The following is an 11,616-nucleotide window of genomic DNA, read 5'->3' on the forward strand; positions in this document are numbered from 1 at the left end:
CGAATAGATAATTTTGATTACATTACCTTAAAAAGCTTTTGTACAAACAAAACTAATGCAGACAAGATTAGAAGGGAAGCAATAAACTGGGGAAACATTTTTACATTCAAGGGTTCTGATAAAGACCTCATTTCTCTAATATTTAGGGAATTAACTAATTTGTAAGAATTCAAGCCATTTTCCAACTAATAAATGGTCAAAGGATATGAACAATTTTCAGATGAAGAAATTAAAACCATTTCTAGTTATATGAAAAAATGTTCTAAATCACTATTGATCAGAGAAATGCAAATTAAGACAACTCTGAGATACCACCACATACACCTTAGATTGCTAAAATGATAGGAAAAGATCATGACAATGTTGGAGGGGATGTGGTAAAACTGGAGCACTAATACATTGCTGGTGGAATTGTGAACAGATACAGCCATTCTGGAGAGTAATTTGGAAGTATGCTCAAAAAATTATTAAACTGTGTATAGCCTTTGATCCATCAGTGTTTCTACTGGGCTTATATCCCAAAGAGATCTTAAAGGAGGGAAAGGGACCACATGTCCAAAAACATTTGTGGCAGCCCTTTTTATAGTGGCAAGAAACTGGAAACTGAGTGGATGCCCATCAGTTGGAGAATGGCTGAATAAATTATGGAATACGAATGTTATGGGATATTATTGTTCTATAAGAACCATCAGTTGGATGATTTCAGAGAGGCCAGGAGAGACTTACATGAACAGATGTTGAGTGAAATGAGCAAAACCAAAAGATCATTGTACACGGCAACAACACGGTTATACAACAATCAGTTCTGATGGATGTGGCTCTCTTCAACAATGAGATGATTCACAGCAGTTCCAATGATCTTATGATGAAGAGAGCCATTTATGCCCAGAGAGAGGACTGCGGGAACTGAGTGTGGTTCACAACATGGCATTTTCACTCTTTTTGTTATTGCTTCCTTTTCTTTCTTTTTATTCCTTTCTTTCTTTTTCTCTCTCTTTCTTTCCTTCTTTTTCTTTCTTTCTTGCTTTCTTTCATTTCTCATATTTTTCCAGTTTGATTTGATTTTTCTTGTGCAGTAAGATAATTGTTTAAATATGGATACATTGCATATATATTGCATATATTGCATTTACCTATAATTCTACCCAATTTAACATATATTAGACTATTTGCCATCTAGACGAGAAAGTGAAGGAAGGGGGGAAATTGGAACATGAGGTTTTACAAGAGTAAATCTTGAAGAATTATCCATGCATATGTTTTGAAAAATAAATAAAGATATGTACATTGTTGAGGCAGTTGGTGTTAAGTGAATTCCCCAGGGTCTCACAGCTAGGAAGTGATTAAGTGTCTAAGACAGTAGTTGCTATCTCAGGTCCACCTGACTTCAGGGCTGGTGCTCTATCCACTGTGCCACCTAGCTTCCCCATTTACAAAATATTTTTAATAAAAAAAAAAAGAATTTGAGGGAAAAAAAAAACGCAAATTCTACTTCATGTAGAGTACGTTTTACTTTTACTTTTACTCCATGTGAGTCTCTTGTGTTTAAGTGTGTTTTTCTAAACAACAGATTCTGAATTTTTATCCTGTTACCCCTTTTCATTTTGTTGATGAATTAATACTATTCACATTCAAAGTACAATTATTAGCTATGTATTTTCTTCTGCCTGTTTTTCATTACTCTTTATCCCTCTTTCTCTTTTTTACCTTATCACTCAAACATCTAATTGACTTCTAAGCACTGATTTCCTCATTCACTCTTTTAAAAAATTCCTTCTTTATCTCCTCATTTCTTCCTATTTCTAAATCTACTCCATACTTCTAAGAGTCCCTTCCTTATACTCTCCCTCTCTTTGTTGATTTGCACATGCTTTTAAGAATCCTTCCATACCCATTCTCCTCACCTTACTATTTCTCTAGAAGTTAAGATTTTCATACTTTTCTAGATATGTTATTTCCTCTTTAACCCAGTTCTGATGAGAATATGGTTCTAGCATTACCAGCTCCCCTCCCCTCACTGCTTCCATTATAGCAGCTCTTCCATTCAATTTCATTTGAATGAGATAGTTGTTTGATTTGACTTACACAATTTTAATTTGTGGATCATTTCATCATCCTCTACTCAACCCCAAACCTTCTATCTATGTATTTTCTTTCATACTACTTAAGTAATGATAATATTCTTAAGAGTTGCACTATGCTTTTTCATTGAATTTTAACTAATAAAATTATATATTTATATATTCTTTTGTAATTGGTATTTATGTTTACCTTCTTACACCGTTCACTAGAGGTATTTACTTGGTCTTCCTTTCTTGTCTTTCCCAATGTTGTCCATTGTGTTGACAAAATTATTCAAAAAAATTTTATTTTCAAAACATATGCATAGTTTTCAACATTCACCCTTACAAAACCTTGTGTGCAATTTTTTTTTCACTCTACCTTCCCCAAACTTCTCTCCAGATGACAAATAATCCAATATATGTTAAACACGAGCAATTCTTCTATACATATTTCCACAATTATGCTGCACAAGAAAAATCAGACTCCTTTTTTATAATCTCTTTGGGATACAGTCCCAGTAGAGACACTGTTGGATCAAAGGGTATGCGAAATTTGATAGTCTTTTGGGCATAGTTTCATATTGGTCTTTTAAATGATTGGTTAAGCTCACAACTCCATTAATGATAAATTAGTGTCCCCTCCATTCATTATTTGTTCCTGTCATTTTAGCCAATCTGAGAGGTATGCAGTGGTACCTCAAAGTTGTCTTAATTTACATTTCTCTAATCACTGGTGATTTAAAGCAGACAAAATTATTTTCTTAAAGTGCAGAAGAGAATGCACTACCCTACTCAGAGCTCCAGAAGCTCTATCTTGTCTCCATGATTAAATACAAAGTTGTGTTTGGAATTCCAAGCTCTTCACAACTTTCCCCTTCCTACCTTTACAATCATTGTTTACTTTCCTCAATGTAACTGGGAATTTCCCCCATCTTTACCTCTATTGCTTGGTTTCCCAGGCTTTCTTCTATGCAGCTAGAATATCAGCTTCTACAGATCTTTTCAGTCTTCCCTTTCTCCACCCTAATAGTGCTTTCCCTCTGAGATTAATCTCACTACAATTTACACTGCATTTATTTTTTATGTACAAAGTTATGTTTTGTTAAATCCCCCTTTAGAATATGAGCTCCTTGATAACTGGAATGGTGTTTTGATTCCTCTCCCTCCCAAAAATACCTGGCATATAGTAAGCATTTAATACTTATTGACCAGGTTGTACTATGTTGACAGTTTAAAAAGTCACTTTCATCTTTAATTTTATAATTTTTATTATTATAGTCTATGCATATCATGCACATATGTACATACACATGCTTCTTACTTTATGCCTACATTTTTGTAATGTGTGTCCATCTTGGGTTTTTTGTTATTAAAAATATCTGGTTTTATATCTATTTTCATCTGCCAAGGAGAATGGCCTCTGCCTTTGTAAAGTGGAAGTGTCAGAGAAAAAGTCATTAATGGAGTTGATGCTCAAGATAAAGAAAGATATAGACAGAGATCATTTTGGCTTCAATCAAGAAATTAAAATCACTTGGTTCACTGTTAGTAAGTACTTCATGAGGGCTTTGAACTTAAATCTTTCAGATTCCAAGTATGGCACTCTATACATGACATCACACTTTTTCATGTGTCACTTATATCCCATGAAAAACCTTTAGAGTTGTTCTTATGGAAAATATCTACAGATTACAAATGGAAAGGAGATTTCTGACACTAGTACACATAATTCAAAAAAATATCTCTCTCCACCAATAAGAAAAAGCAAAAATCAATGAAAAAAATGAAAACCAAACTAAAGGTAAAATTATCCTCCCTCCTTGCATAAGAATTTACTTTGGAACACCCTACAGCACCTCCAAATTAGTAATCAAGTTAAATAAGTCTATACAAAAAACTAGGCAAAAAAATACTTAAAACATTTCCAAACACTACTAACAAAAACAAGAATGAATTTAATTGAATGAGAAATTCTATTCAAAATGATTACAAAAAAGCATAAAATATGTAGACTTTAAAGTATCAAGTCAGAAAAAAATTATAACTGCAAATATAAAATTCTCAGAGAAGAGAAAGAAAAACTTCTACATCTGGAGACATATTTATTGTTCATGATTGACCTTGAAAATATAAAAAAAAATGATGTTTTGGTGGCTGTTAATAAGATTTAATTAGCAAATGGAGTTCCCAATGTGGGAAATTATTTATCAGTGACTATAAGTCACTGTTTTGCTATTTATATTTTTAGATAGTTGTTCAGGAGTATGAAAAGGTTAAATGACTTGTTCAAGGTAATTGACAGAGACTGGGTCTTCATTGATTTCTCCACATTATCCTAAAATGATGAGATTATGCAAATCGATGAAAAAATTTATACTTATCACAATCAAACTATTGGGAGTTAACTTTATGGAAATATACAAAATAACATTTTCCATAACAAATTAAGATTTGAAATTTCATGACAAAATTAATTTTAAAAAGGTCTATAATTTCCCAAGGAAAATGTAATGTAAAAAAAAAAAAAAAAACAAGGACCAGATTTCAAACTTTATCACAATGCATTAATTATCAAAAACTATTTTAGATTGGTGTTTACAGGGTAAACAAAGTGGAGTTGTTTTAACTAGAAAAATCAAATACAGAGTCAATAGAATATATCAGCCCAGTGGTCAATAAGTAAAGAACACAACTCACTGGAAAAGGTAGAAAAAAATTGTTTTGGAAAAATTTAGATTTCAATTATAATTTTCACTTTAGACCATGTTAAGCTTTTAAAGGATACACCTTCTACATATAAAACATATCATTTTATTAAAAAGCAGAAAGATGGAAAAAGATATTTTTTAAGTCCACAGCTAAGATAACAATTCCCAACCAAATGAAAGGAGTGTCATCAAAGATAAAGTGAAAATTTTTCCAATGTAAAGTTAAACATTTGCATAAATAAAATCAGTGTGGCTAAGAAGAGGGGGGAAGGGATTATTGGCAGAGACTAAGGAACATTCCATAATGCAGAAGTATTCAAATGGAATAAAGCAGATCCTTTTTATCTTAAACAACAAAGGTAAATGATCAATAATGGACTGAAAAGAGAAATGCAAATTAAAACAACTCATCATACTGGTTAACATAGCAGAAAAGGAAAATGATAAATGTTGAGATGTGGAAAAATACACTAATGAGAGTTGGTGGAGTTGTGAATTGGTCCAGTCATTTGGAGAGCAATTTGGAACTGTGCCCAAATTTGTAATTATAAAACTGTGCAGAGTCTGAAATGCAGAGATATTATTACTAAGTCTTTATCCTAAAGAGATCAAAGAAAAAGTAAAAGGATCCACATGTACAAAAACTATTTATAGCACCTCTTTTGTGGTGGAAATTGAGAGTATGCCCATCAACTGAGGAATAGTTGGACAAGTTGTGGTATGTGATTTTAATGAAATACTATTGTGCTGTAAGAAATGATGAAAGGGATGGTTGTGGAAGGGCAACTAGATGGCTCAGTGGATAAAGTACCAGACCTTGAACCAAGAAGAATTATCTTCCTGAGTATAACTCTGGACTTAGACACTTACAAGCTTTGTGACACTGGCCAATTCCCTTTACCTTTTCTGCCTCAGTTTCTTCATATATAAAATGAGGTGAAGGAAATGGAAAATCCTTCCAGTTTCTTTGCCAAGAAAACCCCACATAAGGTCACAAAGAGTTGCACATGACAGAAAAATGACTGGACCATAGTTTCAGAAAACTTGGCAATGTTTTTTCATAAAAAATACTCAGTTATTGTGTATACCCTTTGATCCAACAGTGTTTCTACTGGGCTTATATCGCAAAGAAATCTTAAAGAAGGGAAATGGACCTGTGTGTGCAAGAATGTTTGTGGCAGGTCTCTTTGTCGTGGTCAGAAACTGGAAACTGAGTGGATACCCATCAATTGGAGAATGGCTGAATAAATTGTGGTATATGAATATTATGGAATATTATTGTTCGGTAAGAAATAAGCAGCAGGATGATTTCAGAAAGACCTGGAGAGACTTACATGAACTGATGCTGAGTGAAATGAGCAGAACCAGGAGATCATTATATACTTCAACAACAAGACTATATGATGATCAATTCTGATGGACGTGGCCATCTCCAGCAATGAGATGAACCAAATCAGTTCCAATAGAGCAGTACTGAATTGAACCAGCTACACCCAGTGAAAGAACTCTGGGAGATGACTATGAACCATTACATAGAATTCCCAATCCCTCTATTTTTGTCTGCCTGCATTTTTGATTTTCTTCACAGGTTAACAGTACACTATTTCAAAGTCCAATTCTTTTTGTACAGCAAAATAACTGTTATGATATGTATACTCATATTGTATTTAATTTATACTTTAACATATTTAACATGTATTGGTCAACCTGCCATCTGGGGGGAAGGAGGGGAAAAACTGGAACAAAAGGTTTTACAATTGTCAATGCTGTAAAATTACCCATGCATATAACTTGTAAATAAAAAGCTCTAATAAAAAAATAAATAAATAAAATAATTAGTTATAAATTCAAACAAAAAATACTCTGAATTACATATGTGCACAATAAGAAGCAATGGTGTCCTTGTTAAATTATGATGGTAGTGTTTGAGAGAAAGCAGTCATCTGATAAGTTGGGGATATAATTATGGTAGATGGACAATATAGGATTTTTGTGTCACAAATTAAAAGATATTAGTTTATATCTACACAGGCAAAATAAAAATGTGGAAATTTTAATGTAATCAAGTAAAAATTAGTTGGAATCAAGATTAGTTTTAAGTACTCATTATGTTTAATGATTCCAAGTCTTCATTTCACCTTTTTCCTGCACACAAGCTTTGTGAATGACAAGAAGAAATGGGAATTTTGTGAATATTATTATTTTATATTGTTGTTTTATATGTGTATGTGTGTGTGTGTTTGTATATATATCACTACTCACAGGTTTGAATTTTTAAGATCCACTCTTGAATAGCAATTCTCAAAGTGTAGTCTAGAGAACCTCAAGGCTCTTTCAGGGTTGCCATGTTGTGAAAATTATTTTCATAATAATACCTAGATACTATTTGACTATTAAAATATTCCTCCATTTTCCAACCTACCAATCTGTATGAACTCGGATTTTCTTCATTTACTTCAAAAAAAACAACACATCACAACAAATTAAATACAGAAGCTGATATGAGAATCTGGTTGTCTTCTATTACCCAAGACCTTTCAGTTCTTTTCTTTTTAATTTTTTTAACCAAGACATTTTAAAGGTTTTCAAAATTTTCTAACCAAATGCCATTTATTTGATTTGTTTTGCTCTCGAAAACATAATTGTTGCTGTTGTTTTTGAGGTTTTTATGTCCTAATATATGGTCTATTTTTGTATAGGTTCCATGAACTGCTGAAAAGGAAGTGTACTCCTTTTTGTCTCTATTTCGTTTTCTCCAGAGATCTATCATATCTAACTTTTCTAGTATTCTATTTATCTCTTTGACTTCTTTCTTATTTATTTTGTGCTTTGATTTATCTAATTCTGAGAGTGCAAGGTTGAGATCTCCCCCTATTATAGTTTTGCTGTCTATTTCTTCTTGCAGCTCTCTTAATTTCTCTTTTAAGAATTTAGATGCTACACCACTTAGTGCATATATGCTTAATATTGATATTGCTTCATTATCTATACTACCCTTTAGCAAGATATAGTGCCCTTCCTTATCTCTTTTAATTAGATCAATTTTTGTTTTTGCTTGATCTGAGATCAGGATGGCTGCCCCTGCTTTGATGACTTCACCTGAAGCATAGTAGATTTTGCTCCAAACTTTTACCTTTACTCTGAATGTATCTCCCTGCTTCAGGTGTGTTTCCTGTAAACAACATATTGAAGGATTCTGGCTCTTAATCCATTCTGCTAACCGCTTCCTCTTTATGGGGGAATTTACCCCGTTCATATTTATGGTTAAAATGACCAATTCTGTATTACTTGCCATCTTGTTAACCCCTGTTTATGCTTTTCTCCCTTCTTTCCCCCTTACCCCCCTTCCCAGTATTAAATTTGTGAGCACCACTTGCTTCTCACAGCCCTCCCTTTTTAGTATCCCTCCCCCCACCTTAGAGTTCCTCCCCTTATCTTACTCCTTTCCCTCACAGTTTCTGTATTCCCTTCTGCTTAGCTTATTCCTTCCCTTTTCACTTTTCCCTTCTCACTTTTCAATGAGATGGGAGAACTTTCACCATAAATTGAATATGTCTACAATTGTTCTCTTAAAGCCAATTCTGATGGCTGTAAGATACCCACTATATTCATCCCCCTCCATTCTTTCTCTCAGACATAATAGGTTTCCTTTGCCTCTTTGTGAGATGTAGTACCCCCACTGTACCCTTTTTCTTGTACAATGTCTTTTCCACTTCTAATTTCTAGAACAAGGTATACATGTATTCTTTATACATCTTTACAGCAGAAATATAGTTCCCAAGATTTCTTTTTACCTTTTTAGGTTTCTCTTGAGTTCTATATTTCTAGATCAAACTTCTTGTTAAGTTCTGTGTTGCTGTGGTTTTCATTTAAAAAGCTATATTAACATGTAAAGAGTTTGTTGTTATTTTAAAATGAATAATAAATATTTTAAAATTTTGGTTTTTATACTTGCTGTGGCAAATAATGATGTAACTGACATCCACAAAAGATCTTTAACTCCCTTGAAAATATTTAAAAGTTTAAAGTTTGAAAACCATTGTTCTAGAGCAAGTGGGACAATTCCTTAGAGCGATTCTAATGTTATTAATTGCCATTAGATGGCGTGAATATCATTAGGATAGCTGAGTCCTTAATCACAATGCTCAATCAGCAGCTGTCAGTGTAGAGGGCTGGAACTCTGAAAAGGTGTACTTGAGTCTAAACAGCAGAGCACTTAAGGCTCTACCTTGGTTCTATAATGTGAGATAATGGTTCTATAAGCATATACTTAGATATGTGATGGCTCTCCTCACCATTGCCTCTTGCTGAATGTGTGGTGGTGAGATAACCATAGGCAAGGATTGGAGGGCTGGGAGAGAGAGATCAGACTCTCTCTGGGAGAGCACACTGAGGAGAGAAGACTTCAGGCTTTCAGAATCCAGAGTCCAGGATTCATCTTTGATTATTCCTTTAGTGGCTTGCCTGCCTCCTTCACTTCTTCTAAAGACCAAGGACTTTGACTGACCCTGACTCTGACTTATCCTGAGGACCTCCAGTGAGCTACCCTAGATATTATATATTGGTGCCAACATGGATTGAGAACCAGCATGCAGCAAGATGGTAATTTCAGTGAAGAAGTCCCTGTGACTTGTGACCTGGAAATAAGATTAGTATTAAAATAGACAAGCAGAAACTTTGTTAAGGGTTAAACTAGTAACTTTCGTAGACCACTCCTACCCCGAGGGATGTTTATAGAAAGCATATTTAGGTTAATAAAGAGGTAAGGTTTGCTTATAATTTGGGAGCAGATTGGTGGACTCTTGGATACATTAGAATGCACATACCCTTGGTTCTTCAAGGAAGATAAAGAGGCAGATGAGTGGAAATAGTAGAAGAACCAATTGAATATTACAATGAAAATGGTTCTGATTCAATTTCTAAAGAAAACATTCTATATATACAACATATTACAATTGGTCTTAAAGAATCCCAGAAGTTCAAAAAAAAAAAAAGTTTTAAGGATAACTGCCAGACAAGGAAGGGTGAAGAGAAAGAAGAGGAGAAGGGGATGGTACTGACAAAATCCCTGAAAGGGGATGGAGAGGGGAAAATTGAAAGGATGTGGTGATTCTCATTCTTACAGCTCAGTTTCATCTCAGCCTACACCCAAGCAGATTTGTGACCTCCCCCCATCAATTTCACTTTTCTGGGTGGAAGGAGGAGGAGGAATGGAAAGGGCAGTGATATTACCAGCACTGTCCCTCAGCAACCATCCCCCCTATGATTTAATTTCAAAAGTCACTACTTAAACCCCAAGAAAAAGGGCAGGATACAGCTGATTTGAGAATAGAACCATATCCTATGATTGAAGAGCTTAACTCTTCAGGTCAATAAAAAAAAAAAAAAAAGATACACTCCTTTTAATCTAGAAGTTATCAAAGATCTGAAAAAGGTTTGCATCTTTATGGGTCTACATCATCTTCTATTAAGATGGAATTAGAGAATTTGGCTTATAAAATTTTAACCCCTAGTGACTGGAAATCTATAACAAGTTTAGAACCTGGACAAAACTTGTGGCTTTCTGAGTATAGTGAACTCTGCAGGATACAAGCCCAACGAAATAGGCAACCTGGAGTTAATATAACAATCACCTGTGACCAACTAACAGGTGTAGGTCCTTATGCCAACCCTTTAGGACAGATTAATTGCCCTATAACCACATATTAGCAAATTGCTGCTGCTGCTATGAAAGCATGGGCATCCTCCCAGGAAGGCAAGATAGATGGGAAGCCTTCACAAAGTAGCACATACTCCAAATGAAAACTTTGCTAATTCAGTGGGAGGTCTGTAGACAGCTGTCATATGAACTGTGGGTGAAAATGCAGCAACAGAAGTTATGATAAGATAACTTGCTAAAGAAAATGCTGAAGAGATTTATAGAAGAATTATACTAGGATTACACCAGGATGCTCCTTTAGAGGAGATCATAAGATGTTGTGCCACAGTGGGCACAAATTCCTTTTATACCCAGGCTGTGATGTAGACTTCCCAAGATCCAAACATGGGAAAACAGTGTCCCTTTTGGCAAGGGACTTCCAGAGAGACTCGTCAATGTTTTCAACGTGGTAAAGTAGGGCATTTGAAAGCTCAATGTTGGCAAAGAGATAGAGTGAGAAGACAGGGTGGGAGAACAAGACCCAGAACCCCATGTCCAAAATGCAACAGAGGCTCCATTGGGCAACAGAATGCAGATTGATTCAGGGAAATGGAATGCTGGGCCATGCCTTAGAGATCCAGGGGAAAAAAATTGGGAGCATGCTGGCATCCAATGCTACACCTAGAGTCTTTAGAATTTCAGTACTCAGACATAATCAATCAGCCAGGAAGCAACCTGATGGGAGAAAGGGACTAAAATTGGGGAGATTAGAGTTGTACACAGCTGAGATTACTGAGATATACTGATAACCAACCTGATGGGAGAAAAGAATTTAAATTGGGGAAGTTGAAAGTTGTAAGGGTGGGGGACTATCCCCTGTAGATATCCCCTGAAAGTGGAAATTGTTCCTCTCCAGCCTATGGATCCCTTTGCCTCCAGGCAAGTAGGCTTCAACATTTCAACCGAAAGCACTTTTCAAAACCATTTCATCCATATACTGATGTGGGAAACTGGCAAATGTGTAGATAATATCCCAGTCAATAAACAGGTAAGGCTGGGGTCGGGACTTATCAACCAGGAGAAGTAGTAGCATCAAGGTTTACTGGTACAGACCCTAATAGGAATCTGGAATAATTGCTCGGGATTCTGACTTCCAAGCAACAAAATCCAGGGAATATTTTTTGACTGCAGCAGTTCACTGACAGTC

This window comes from Sarcophilus harrisii, chromosome 4, assembly GCF_902635505.1.
Source record: "Sarcophilus harrisii chromosome 4, mSarHar1.11, whole genome shotgun sequence".
Lineage (NCBI taxonomy): Eukaryota > Metazoa > Chordata > Mammalia > Dasyuromorphia > Dasyuridae > Sarcophilus > Sarcophilus harrisii.